Source organism: Heptranchias perlo, unplaced genomic scaffold (genome assembly GCF_035084215.1).
Source record: "Heptranchias perlo isolate sHepPer1 unplaced genomic scaffold, sHepPer1.hap1 HAP1_SCAFFOLD_323, whole genome shotgun sequence".
In the NCBI taxonomy this organism is placed as follows: Eukaryota; Metazoa; Chordata; class Chondrichthyes; order Hexanchiformes; family Hexanchidae; genus Heptranchias; species Heptranchias perlo.
The window spans coordinates 78,065-91,535 of NW_027139335.1; the positions used below are offsets into that span (position 1 = coordinate 78,065).

At 64.0% G+C, this 13,471-nt stretch overlaps 1 protein-coding gene across 1 annotated transcript in view; it reads right to left on the bottom strand.

Annotated features, from left to right (window-relative positions):
• Nucleotides 1–13,471, bottom strand: part of LOC137311304 (nck-associated protein 1-like) — a gene marked incomplete at its 3' end in the record, with an annotated part of 322,061 nt that overhangs the window by 78,059 nt on the left and 230,531 nt on the right. The window lies entirely within an intron of this gene.

Below are 13,471 nucleotides of genomic sequence, written 5' to 3' on the forward strand. Positions count from 1 at the left end.
CTGTGGTCCTCAGGATCAGTGGGAGTGGGGCCCACCCTCGGGAGTCCAGGTCTGGGTCACAAAGTCTGTGGTCCTCAGGATCAGTGGGAGTGGGGCCCACCCTCGGGAGTCCAGGTCTGGGTCACCCAGTCTGTGGTCCTCAGGATCAGTGGGAGTGGGGCCCACCCTCGGGAGTCCAGGTCTGGGTCACACAGTCTATGGTCCTCAGGATCAGTGGGAGTGAGGCCCACCCTCGGGAGTCCAGGTCTGGGTCACACACTCTGTGGTCCTCAGGATCAGTGGGAGTGGGGCCCACCCTCGGGAGTCCAGGTCTGGGTCACACACTCTGTGGTCCTCAGGATCAGTGGGACTGAGGCCCACCCTCGGGAGACCAGGTCTGGGTCAGACACTCTGTGGTCCTCAGGATCAGTGGGAGTGGGGCCCGCACTCGGGAGTCCAGGGCTGGGTCACCCAGTCTGTGGTGCTCAGGATCAGTGGGAGTGGGGCCCACCCTCGGGAGACCAGGTCTGGGTCACACAGTCTGTGGTCCTCAGGATCAGTGGGAGTGGGGCCCACCCTCGGGAGTCCAGGTCTGGGTCACACAGTCTGTGGTCCTCAGGATCAGTGGGAGTGGGGCCCACCCTCGGGAGTCCAGGTCTGGGTCACCCAGTCTGTGGTCCTCAGGATCAGTGGGAGTGGGGCCCACCCTCTGGTGTCCAGGTCTGGGTCACACAGTCTGTGGTCCTCAGGATCAGTGGGAGTGGGGCCCACCCTCGGGAGTCCAGGTCTGGGTCACACAGTCTGTGGTCCTCAGGATCAGTGGGAGTGGGGCCCACCCTCGGGAGTCCAGGTCTGGGTCACACACTCTGTGGTCCTCAGGATCAGTGGGAGTGAGGCCCACCCTCGGGAGACCAGGTCTGTGTCACACAGTCTGTGGTCCTCAGGATCAGTGGGAGTGGGGCCCACCCTCGGGAGACCAGGTCTGGATCACACAGTCTGTGGTCCTCAGGATCAGTGGGAGTGGGGCCCACCCTCGGGAGTCCAGGTCTGGGTCACCCAGTCTGTGGTCCTCAGGATCAGTGGGAGTGAGGCCCACCCTCGGGAGACCAGGTCTGGGTCACACAGTCTGTGGTCCTCAGGATCAGTGGGAGTGGGGCCCACCCTCGGGAGTCCAGGTCTGGGTCACACAGTCTGTGGTCCTCAGGATCAGTGGGAGTGGGGCCCACCCTCGGGAGTCCAGGTCTGGGTCACACAGTCTGTGGTCCTCAGGATCAGTGGGAGTGGGGCACACCCTCGGGAGTCCAGGTCTGGGTCACACACTCTGTGGTCCTCAGGATCAGTGGGAGTGGGGCCCACCCTCGGGAGTCCAGGTCTGGGTCACACAGTCTGTGGTCCTCAGGATCAGTGGGAGTGGGGCCCACACTCGGGAGTCCAGGTCTGGGTCACACACTCTGTGGTCCTCAGGATCAGTGGGAGTGGGGCCCACCCTCGGGAGTCCAGGTCTGGGTCACACAGTCTGTGGTCCTCAGGATCAGTGGGAGTGGGGCCCACCCTCGGGAGTCCAGGTCTGGGTCACACAGTCTGTGGTCCTTCGGATCAGTGGGATTGGGGCCCACCCTCGGGAGACCAGGTCTGGGTCACACAGTCTGTGGTCCTCAGGATCAGTGGGAGTGGGGCCCACCCTCGGGAGTCCAGGTCTGGGTCACACAGTCTGTGGTCCTCAGGATCAGTGGGAGTGGGGCCCACCCTCGGGAGACCAGGTCTGGGTCACACAGTCTGTGGTCCTCAAGATCAGTGGGAGAGCGGCCCACCCTCGGGAGTCCAGGTCTGGGTCACACAGTCTGTGGTCCTTCGGATCAGTGGGATTGGGGCCCACCCTCGGGAGACCAGGTCTGGGTCACACAGTCTGTGGTCCTCAGGATCAGTGGGAGTGGGGCCCACCCTCGGGAGTCCAGGTCTGGGTCACACAGTCTGTGGTCCTCAGGATCAGTGGGAGTGGGGCCCACCCTCGGGAGACCAGGTCTGGGTCACACAGTCTGTGGTCCTCAGGATCAGTGGGAGAGGGGCCCACCCTCGGGAGTCCAGGTCTGGGTCACACAGTCTGTGGTCCTCAGGATCAGTGGGAGTGGGGCCCACCCTCGGGAGACCAGGTCTGTGTCACACAGTCTGTGGTCCTCAGGATCAGTGGGAGTGGGGCCCACCATCAGGAGACCAGGTCTGGGTCACACAGTCTGTGGTCCTCAGGATCAGTGGGAGTGGGGCCCACCCTCGGGAGACCAGGTCTGGGTCACACAGTCTGTGGTCCTCAGGATCAGTGGGAGTGGGGCCCACCCTCGGGAGACCAGGTCTGGGTCACACACTCTGTGGTCCTCAGGATCAGTGGGAGTGGGGCCCACCCTCGGGAGTCCAGGTCTGGGTCACACAGTCTGTGGTCCTCAGGATCAGTGGGAGTGGGGCCCACCCTCGGGAGACCAGGTCTGGGTCACACAGTCTGTGGTCCTCAGGATCAGTGGGAGTGGGGCCCACCCTCGGGAGTCCAGGTCTGTGTCACACAGTCTGTGGTCCTCAGGATCAGTGGGAGTGGGGCCCACCCTCGGGAGTCCAGGTCTGGGTCACACAGTCTGTGGTCCTCAGGATCAGTGGGAGTGGGGCCCAACCTCGGGAGTCCAGGTCTGTGTCACACAGTCTGTGGTCCTCAGGATCAGTGGGAGTGGGGCCCGCACTCGGGAGTCCAGGGCTGGGTCACCCAGTCTGTGGTGCTCAGGATCAGTGGGAGTGGGGCCCACCCTCGGGAGACCAGGTCTGGGTCACACAGTCTGTGGTCCTCAGGATCAGTGGGAGTGGGGCCCACCCTCGGGAGTCCAGGTCTGTGTCACACAGTCTGTGGTCCTCAGGATCAGTGGGAGTGGGGCCCACCCTCGGGAGTCCAGGTCTGGGTCACACAGTCTGTGGTCCTCAGGATCAGTGGGAGTGGGGCACACCCTCGGGAGTCCAGGTCTGGGTCACACACTCTGTGGTCCTCAGGATCAGTGGGAGTGGGGCCCACACTCGGGAGTCCAGGTCTGGGTCACACACTCTGTGGTCCTCAGGATCAGTGGGAGTGGGGCCCACCCTCGGGAGTCCAGGTCTGGGTCACACACTCTGTGGTCCTCAGGATCAGTGGGAGTGGGGCCCACCCTCGGGAGTCCAGGTCTGTGTCACACAGTCTGTGGTCCTCAGGATCAGTGGGAGTGGGGCCCACCCTCGGGAGTCCAGGTCTGTGTCACACAGTCTGTGGTCCTCAGGATCAGTGGGAGTGGGGCCCACCCTCGGGAGTCCAGGTCTGTGTCACACAGTCTGTGGTCCTCAGGATCAGTGGGAGTGGGGCCCACCCTCGGGAGACCAGGTCTGGGTCATACAGTCTGTGGTCCTCAGGATCAGTGGGAGTGGGGCCCACCCTCGGGAGTCCAGGTCTGAGTCACACAGTCTGTGGTCCTCAGGATCAGTGGGAGTGGGGCCAACCCTCGGGAGTCCAGGTCTGGGTCACACAGTCTGTGGTCCTCAGGATCAGTGGGAGTGGGGCCCACCCTCGGGAGTCCAGGTCTGGGTCACACAGTCTGTGGTCCTCAGGATCAGTGGGAGTGGGGCCCACCCTCGGGAGACCAGGTCTGGGTCACACAGTCTGTGGTCCTCAGGATCAGTGGGAGTGGGGCCCACCCTCGGGAGACCAGGTCTGGGTCACACAGACTGTGGTCCTCAGGATCAGTGGGAGTGGGGCACACCCTCGGGAGACCAGGTCTGGGTCTCACAGTCTGTGGTCCTCAGGATCAGTGGGAGTGGGGCCCACCCTCGGGAGTCCAGGTCTGGGTCACCCAGTCTGTGGTCCTCAGGATCAGTGGGAGTGGGGCCCACCCTCGGGAGTAAGGTCTGGGTCACACAGTCTGTGGTCCTCAGGATCAGTGGGAGTGGGGCCCACCCTCGTGACTCCAGGTCTGGGTCACACAGTCTGTGGTCCTCAGGATCAGTGGGAGTGGGGCCCTCCCTCGGGAGTCCAGGTCTTGGTCACACAGTCTGTGGTCCTCAGGATCAGTGGGAGTGGGGCCCACCCTCGGGAGTCCAGGTCTGGGTCACCCAGTCTGTGGTCCTCAGGATCAGTGGGAGTGGGGCCCACCCTCGGGAGTCCAGGTCTGGGTCACCCAGTCTGTGGTCCTTAGGATCAGTGGGAGTGGGGCCCACCCTCGAGAGTCCAGGTCTGGGTCACACAGTCTGTGGTCCTCAGGATCAGTGGGAGTGGGGCCCGCACTCGGGAGTCCAGGTCTGGGTCACACAGTCTGTGGTCCTCAGGATCAGTGGGAGTGGGGCCCACCCTCGGGAGACCAGGTCTGGGTCACACAGTCTGTGGTCCTCAGGATCAGTGGGAGTGGGGCACACCCTCGGGAGTCCAGGTCTGGGTCACCCAGTCTGTGATCCTCAGGATCAGTGGGAGTGAGGCCCACCCTCGGGAGTCCAGGGCTGGGTCACCCAGTCTGTGGTCCTCAGGATCAATGGGAGTGGGGCCCACCCTCGGGAGACCAGGTCTGGGTCACACTGTCTGTGGTCCTCAGGATCAGTGGGAGTGGGGCCCACCCTCGGGAGACCAGGTCTGGGTCACACACTCTGTGGTCCTCAGGATCAGTGGGAGTGAGGCCCACCCTCGGGAGACCAGGTCTGGGTCACCCAGTCTGTGGTCCTCAGGATCAGGGGGAGTGCGGCCCACCCTCGGGAGACCAGGTCTGGGTCACACAGTCTGTGGTCCTCAGGATCAGTGGGAGTGGGGCACACCCTCGGGAGACCAGGTCTGGGTCACACAGTCTGTGGTCCTCAGGATCAGTGGGAGTGGGGAACACCCTCGGGAGTCCAGGTCTGGGTCACACACTCTGTGGTCCTCAGGATCAGTGGGAGTGGGGCCCACCCTCGGGAGTCCAGGTCTGGGTCACACAGTCTGTGGTCCTCAGGATCAGTGCGAGTGGGGCCCACACTCGGGAGTCCAGGTCTGGGTCACCCAGTCTGTGGTCCTCAGGATCGGGGGACTGGGGCCCAACCTCGGGAGACCAGGTCTGGGTCACACAGTCTGTGGTCCTCAGGATCAGTGGGAGTGGGGCCCACCCTCGGGAGTCCAGGTCTGGGTCACACAGTCTGTGGTCCTCAGGATCAGTGGGAGTGGGGCCCACCCTCGGGAGTCCAGGTCTGGGTCACACAGTCTGTGGTCCTCAGGATCAGTGGGAGTGGGGCCCACCCTCGGGAGACCAGGTCTGGGTCACCCAGTCTGTGGTCCTCAGGATCAGTGGGAGTGGGGCCCACCCTCGGGAGTCCAGGTCTGGGTCACACAGTCTGTGGTCCTCAGGATCAGTGGGAGTGGGGCCCACCCTCGGGAGACCAGGGCTGGGTCACACAGTCTGTGGTCCTCAGGATCAGTGGGAGTGGGGCCCACCCTCGGGAGACCAGGTCTGGGTCACACAGTCTGTGGTCCTCAGGATCAGTGGGAGTAGGGCCCACCCTCGGGAGTCCAGGTCTGGGTCACAGAGTCTGTGGTCCTCAGGATCAGAGGGAGTGAGGCCCACCCTCGGGAGACCAGGTCTGTGTCACACAGTCTGTGGTCCTCAGGATCAGTGGGAGTGGGGCCCACCCTCGGGAGTCCAGGTCTGGGTCACAAAGTCTGTGGTCCTCAGGATCAGTGGGAGTGGGGCCCACCCTCGGGTGACCAGGTCTGGGTCACACAGTCTGTGGTCCTCAGGATCAGTGGGAGTGGGGCCCACCCTCGGGAGACCAGGTCTGGGTCACCCAGTCTGTGGTCCTCAGGATCAGTGGGAGTGGGGCCCACCCTCGGGAGTCCAGGTCTGTGTCACACAGTCTGTGGTCCTCAGGATCAGTGGGAGTGGGGCCCACCCTCGGGTGACCAGGTCTGGGTCACACAGTCTGTGGTCCTCAGGATCAGTGGGAGTGAGGCCCACCCTCGGGAGTCCAGGTCTGGGTCACACAGTCTGTGGTCCTCAGGATCAGTGGGAGTGGGGCCCACCCTCGGGAGTCCAGGTCTGGGTCACACAGTCTGTGGTTCTCAGGATCAGTGGGAGTGGGGCCCACCCTCGGGAGTCCAGGTCTGGGTCACCCAGTCTGTGGTCCTCAGGATCAGTGGGAGAGGGGCCCACCCTCGGGAGACCAGGTCTGGGTCACACAGTCTGTGGTCCTCAGGATCAGTGGGAGTGGGGCCCACCCACGGGAGTCCAGGTCTGGGTCACACAGTCTGTGGTCCTCAGGATCAGTGGGAGTGGGGCCCACCCTCGGGAGTCCAGGTCTGGGTCACACAGTCTGTGGTCGTCAGGATCAGTGGGAGTGGGGCCCACCCTCGGGAGTCTAGGTCTGGGTCACACAGACTGTGGTCCTCAGGATCAGTGGGAGTGGGGCCCACCCTCGGGAGACCAGGTCTGGGTCACACAGTCTGTGGTCCTCAGGATCAGTGGGAGTGGGGCCCACCCTCGGAAGTCCAGGTCTGGGTCACACAGTCTGTGGTCCTCAGGATCAGTGGGAGTGGGGCCCACCCTCGGGAGACCAGGTCTGGGTCACACAGTCTGTGGTCCTCAGGATCAGTGGGAGTGGGGCCCACCCTCGGGAGACCAGGTCTGGGTCACACACTCTGTGGTCCTCAGGATCAGTGGGAGTGGGGCCCACCCTAGGGAGTCCAGGTCTGGGTCACACAGTCTGTGGTCCTCAGGATCAGTGGGAGTGGGGCCCACCCTCGGGAGTCCAGGTCTGTGTCACACAGTCTGTGGTCCTCAGGATCAGTGGGAGTGGGGCCCACCCTCGGGAGACCAGGTCTGGGTCACACAGTCTGTGGTCCTTCGGATCAGTGGGAGTGGGGCCCACCCTCGGGAGTCCAGGTCTGGGTCACACACTCTGTGGTCCTCAGGATCAGTGGGAGTGGGGCCCACCATCGGGAGACCAGGTCTGGGTCACACAGTCTGTGGTCCTCAGGATCAGTGGGAGTGGGGCCCATCCTCGGGAGACCAGGTCTGGGTCACCCAGTCTGTGGTCCTCAGGATCAGTGGGAGTGGGGCCCACCCTCGGGAGTCCAGGTCTGGGTCACACAGTCTGTGGTCCTCAGGATCAGTGGGAGTGGGGCCCACCCTCGGGAGTCCAGGTCTGGGTCACACAGTCTGTGGTCCTCAGGATCAGTGGGAGTGGGGCCCACCCTCGGGAGTCCAGGTCTGGGTCACACAGTCTGTGGTCCTCAGGATCAGTGGGAGTGGGGCCCACCCTCGGGAGACCAGGTCTGGGTCACACAGTCTGTGGTCCTCAGGATCAGGGGGAGTGCGGCCCACCCTCGGGAGTCCAGGTCTGTGTCACACAGTCTGTGGTCCTCAGGATCAGTGGGAGTGGGGCCCACCCTCGGGAGTGCAGGTCTGGGTCACACAGTCTGTGGTCCTCAGGATCAGTGGGAGTGGGGCCCACCCTCGGGAGTCCAGGTCTGGGTCACACAGTCTGTGGTCCTCAGGATCAGTGGGAGTGGGGCCCACCCTCGGAAGACCAGGTCTGGGTCACACAGTCTGTGATCCTCAGGATCAGTGGGAGTGGGGCCCACCCTCGGGAGACCAGGTCTGGGTCACCCAGTCTGTGGTCCTCAGGATCAGTGGGAGTGGGGCCCACCCTCGGGAGACCAGGTCTGGGTCACACAGTCTGTGGTCCTCAGGATCAGTGGGAGTGGGGCCCACCCTCGGGAGTCCAGGTCTGGGTCACACAGTCTGTGGTCCTCAGGATCAGTGGGAGTGGGGCCCACCCTCGGGAGTCCAGGTCTGTGTCACACAGTCTGTGGTCCTCAGGATCAGTGGGAGTGGGGCCCACCCTCTGGAGTCCAGGTCTGGGTCACACAGTCTGTGGTCCTCAGGATCAGTGGGAGTGAGGCCCACCCTCGGGAGTCCAGGTCTGGGTCACACAGTCTGTGGTCCTCAGGATCAGTGGGACTGATGCCCACCCTCGGGAGTCCAGGTCTGGGTCACACAGTCTGTGGTCCTCAGGATCAGTGGGAGTGGGGCCCACCCTCGGGAGACCAGGTCTGGGTCACACAGTCTGTGGTCCTCAGGATCAGTGGGAGTGGGGCCCACCCTCGGGAGTCCAGGTCTGGGTCACACAGTCTGTGGTGCTCAGGATCAGTGGGAGTGGGGCCCACCCTCGGGAGACCAGGTCTGGGTCACACAGTCTGTGGTCCTCAGGATCAGTGGGAGTGGGGCCCACCCTCGGGAGTCCAGGTCTGGGTCTCACAGTCTGTGGTCCTCAGGATCAGTGGGAGTGGGGCCCACCCTCGGGAGACCAGGTCTGGGTCACACAGTCTGTGGTCCTCAGGATCAGTGGGAGTGGGGCCCACCCTCGGGTGACCAGGTCTGGGTCACACAGTCTGTGGTCCTCAGGATCAGTGGGAGTGTGGCCCACCCTCGGGAGTCCAGGTCTGGGTCACACAGTCTGTGGTCTTCAGGATCAGTGGGAGTGGGGCCCACCCTCGGGAGTCCAGGTCTGGGTCACACAGTCTGTGGTCCTCAGGATCAGTGGGAGAGGGGCCCACCCTCGGGAGTCCAGGTCTGGGTCACACAGTCTGTGGTCCTCAGGATCAGTGGGAGTGGGGCCCACCCTCGGGAGACCAGGTCTGGGTCACACAGTCTGTGGTCCTCAGGATCAGTGGGAGTGGGGCCCACCCTCGGGAGTCCAGGTCTGGGTCACACAGTCTGTGGTCCTCAGGATCAGTGGGAGTGGGGCCCACCCTCGGGAGACCAGGTCTGGGTCACCCAGTCTGTGGTCCTCAGGATCAGTGGGAGTGGGGCCCACCCTCGGGAGACCAGGTCTGGGTCACACAGTCTGTGGTCCTCAGGATCAGTGGGAGTGGGGCCCACCCTCGGGAGTCCAGGTCTGGGTCACACAGTCTGTGGTCCTCAGGATCAGTGGGAGTGAGGCCCACCCCCGGGAGTCCAGGTCTGGGTCACACAGTCTGTGGTCCTCAGGATCAGTGGGAGTGGGGCCCACCCTCGGGAGTCCAGGTCTGGGTCACACACTCTGTGGTCCTCAGGATCAGTGGGAGTGGGGCCCGCACTCGGGAGTCCAGGTCTGGGTCACACAGTCTGTGGTCCTCAGGATCAGTGGGAGTGAGGCCCACCCTCGGGAGACCAGGTCTGGGTCACACAGTCTGTGGTCCTCAGGATCAGTGGGAGTGGGGCCCACCCTCGGGAGTCCAGGTCTGGGTCACACAGTGTGTGGTCCTCAGGATCAGTGGGAGTGGGGCCCACCCTCGGGAGTCCAGGTCTGGGTCACCCAGTCTGTGGTCCTGAGGATCAGTGGGAGTGAGGCCCACCCTCGGGAGTCCAGGTCTGGGTCACACAGTCTGTGGTCCTCAAGATCAGTGGGAGAGGGGCCCACCCTCGGGAGTCCAGGTCTGGGTCACACAGTCTGTGGTCCTCAGGATCAGTGGGAGTGGGGCCCACCCTCGGGAGTCCAGGTCTGGGTCACACAGTCTGTGGTCCTCAGGATCAGTGGGAGTGGGGCCCACCCTCGGGAGTCCAGGTCTGGGTCACACAGTCTGTGGTCCTTCGGATCAGTGGGATTGGGGCCCACCCTCGGGAGACCAGGTCTGGGTCACACAGTCTGTGGTCCTCAGGATCAGTGGGAGAGGGGCCCACCCTCGGGAGTCCAGGTCTGGGTCACACAGTCTGTGGTCCTCAGGATCAGTGGGAGTGGGGCCCACCCTCGGGAGACCAGGTCTGGGTCACACAGTCTGTGGTCCTCAGGATCAGTGGGAGTGGGGCCCACCCTCGGGAGTCCAGGTCTGGGTCACACAGTCTGTGGTCCTCAGGATCAGTGGGAGTGGGGCCCACCCTCGGGTGACCAGGTCTGGGTCACACAGTCTGTGGTCCTCAGGATCAGTGGGAGTGGGGCCCACCCTCGGGAGACCAGGTCTGGGTCACACAGTCTGTGGTCCTCAGGATCAGTGGGAGTGGGGCACACGCTCGGGAGACCAGGTCTGGGTCTCACAGTCTGTGGTCCTCAGGATCAGTGGGAGTGGGGCCCACCCTCGGGAGTCCAGGTCTGGGTCACCCAGTCTGTGGTCCTCAGGATCAGTGGGAGTGGGGCCCACCCTCGGGAGTCCAGGTCTGGGTCACACAGTCTGTGGTCCTCAGGATCAGTGGGAGTGGGGCCCACCCTCGGGAGTCCAGGTCTGGGTCACACAGTCTGTGGTCCTCAGGATCAGTGGGAGTGAGGCCCACCCTCGGGAGTCCAGGTCTGGGTCACACAGTCTGTGGTCCTCAGGATCAGTGGGAGTGAGGCCCACCCTCGGGAGACCAGGTCTGGGTCACACAGTCTGTGGTCCTCAGGATCATTGGGAGTGGGGCCCACCCTCGGGAGTCCAGGTCTGGGTCACACATTCTGTGGTCCTCAGGATCAGTGGGAGTGGGGCCCACCCTCGGGAGACCAGGTCTGGGTCACACAGTCTGTGGTCCTCAGGATCAGTGCGAGTGGGGCCCACCCTCGGGAGTCCAGGTCTGGGTCACACAGTCTGTGGTGCTCAGGATCAGTGGGAGTGGGGAACACCCTCGGGAGTCCAGTTCTGGGTCACACAGTCTGTGGTCCTCAGGATCAGTGGGAGTGGGGCCCACCCTCGGGAGTCCAGGTCTGGGTCACCCAGTCTGTGGTCCTCAGGATCAGTGGGAGTGGGGCCCACCCTCGGGAGACCAGGTCTGGGTCACACAGTCTGTGGTCCTTAGGATCAGTGGGAGTGGGGCCCACCCTCGGGAGTCCAGGTCTGGGTCACACATTCTGTGGTCCTCAGGATCAATGGGAGTGGGGCCCAACCTCTGGATTCCAGGTCTGGGTCACACATTCTGTGGTCCTCAGGATCAGTGGGAGTGGGGCCCACCCTCGGGAGACCAGGTCTGGGTCACACAGTCTGTGGTCCTCAGGATCAGTGGGAGTGGGGCCCACCCTCGGGAGTCCAGGTCTGGGTCACCCAGTCTGTGGTCCTCAGGATCAGTGGGAGTGGGGCCCACCCTCGGGAGACCAGGGCTGGGTCACACACTCTGTGGTCCTCAGGATCAGTGGGAGTGGGGCCCATCCTCGGGAGTCCAGGTCTGGGTCACACACTCTGTGGTCCTCAGGATCAGTGGGAGTGAGGCCCACCCTCGGGAGTCCAGGTCTGGGTCACACAGTCTGTGGTCCTCAGGATCAGTGGGAGTGGGGCCCACCCTCGGGAGATCAGGTCTGGGTCACCCAGTCTGTGGTCCTCAGGATCAGTGGGAGTGGGGCCCACCCTCGGGAGTCTAGGTCTGGGTCACACACTCTGTGGTCCTCAGGATCAGTGGGAGTGGGGCACACCCTCGGGAGACCAGGGCTGGGTCACACAGTCTGTGGTCCTCAGGATCAGTGGGAGTGGGGCCCACCCTCGGGAGTCCAGGTCTGGGTCACACAGTCTGTGGTCCTCAGGATCAGTGGGAGTGGGGCCCTCCCTCGGGAGACCAGGTCTGGGTCACACAGTCTGTGGTCCTCAGGATCAGTGGGAGTGGGGCCCACCCTCGGGAGTCCAGGTCTGGGTCACACAGTCTGTGGTCCTCAGGATCAGTGGGATTGGGGCCCACCCTCGGGAGACCAGGTCTGGGTCACACAGTCTGTGGTCCTCAGGATCAGTGGGAGTGGGGCCCACCCTCGGGAGTCCAGGTCTGGGTCACACAGTCTGTGGTCCTCAGGATCAGTGGGAGTGGGGCCCACCCTCGGGAGACCAGGTCTGGGTCACACACTCTGTGGTCCTCAGGATCAGTGGGAGTGGGGCCCACCCTCGGGAGTCCAGGTCTGGGTCACACACTCTGTGGTCCTCAGGATCAGTGGGAGTGGGGCCCACCCTCGGGAGTCCAGGTCTGGGTCACACAGTCTGTGGTCCTCAGGATCAGTGGGAGTGGGGCCCACCCTCGGGTGACCAGGTCTGGGTCACACAGTCTGTGGTCCTCAGGATCAGTGGGAGTGGGGCCCACCCTCGGGAGACCAGGTCTGGGTCACACAGTCTGTGGTCCTCAGGATCAGTGGGAGTGGGGCACACGCTCGGGAGACCAGGTCTGGGTCTCACAGTCTGTGGTCCTCAGGATCAGTGGGAGTGGGGCCCACCCTCGGGAGTCCAGGTCTGGGTCACCCAGTCTGTGGTCCTCAGGATCAGTGGGAGTGGGGCCCACCCTCGGGAGTCCAGGTCTGGGTCACACAGTCTGTGGTCCTCAGGATCAGTGGGAGTGGGGCCCACCCTCGGGAGTCCAGGTCTGGGTCACACAGTCTGTGGTCCTCAGGATCAGTGGGAGTGAGGCCCACCCTCGGGAGTCCAGGTCTGGGTCACACAGTCTGTGGTCCTCAGGATCAGTGGGAGTGAGGCCCACCCTCGGGAGACCAGGTCTGGGTCACACAGTCTGTGGTCCTCAGGATCATTGGGAGTGGGGCCCACCCTCGGGAGTCCAGGTCTGGGTCACACATTCTGTGGTCCTCAGGATCAGTGGGAGTGGGGCCCACCCTCGGGAGACCAGGTCTGGGTCACACAGTCTGTGGTCCTCAGGATCAGTGCGAGTGGGGCCCACCCTCGGGAGTCCAGGTCTGGGTCACACAGTCTGTGGTGCTCAGGATCAGTGGGAGTGGGGCCCACCCTCGGGAGTCCAGTTCTGGGTCACACAGTCTGTGGTCCTCAGGATCAGTGGGAGTGGGGCCCACCCTCGGGAGTCCAGGTCTGGGTCACCCAGTCTGTGGTCCTCAGGATCAGTGGGAGTGGGGCCCACCCTCGGGAGACCAGGTCTGGGTCACACAGTCTGTGGTCCTTAGGATCAGTGGGAGTGGGGCCCACCCTCGGGAGTCCAGGTCTGGGTCACACATTCTGTGGTCCTCAGGATCAATGGGAGTGGGGCCCAACCTCTGGATTCCAGGTCTGGGTCACACATTCTGTGGTCCTCAGGATCAGTGGGAGTGGGGCCCATCCTCGGGAGTCCAGGTCTGGGTCACACAGTCTGTGGTCCTCAGGATCAGTGGGAGTGGGGCCCACCCTCGGGAGTCCAGGTCTGGGTCACCCAGTCTGTGGTCCTCAGGATCAGTGGGAGTGGGGCCCACCCTCGGGAGACCAGGTCTGGGTCATCCAGTCTGTGGTCCTCAGGATCAGTGGGAGTGGGGCCCACCCTCGGGAGACCAGGTCTGGGTCACACAGTCTGTGGTCCTCAGGATCAATGGGAGTGGGGCCCAACCTCTGGATTCCAGGTCTGGGTCACACAGTCTGTGGTCCTCAGGATCAGTGGGAGTGGGGCCCACCCTCGGGAGTCCAGGTCTGGGTCACACAGTCTGTGGTCCTCAGGATCAGTGGGAGTGGGGCCCACCCTCGGGAGTCCAGGTCTGGGTCACACAGTCTGTGGTCCTCAGGATCAGTGGGAGTGGGGCACACCCTCGGGAGTCCAGGTCTGGGTCACACAGTCTGTGGTCCTCAGGATCA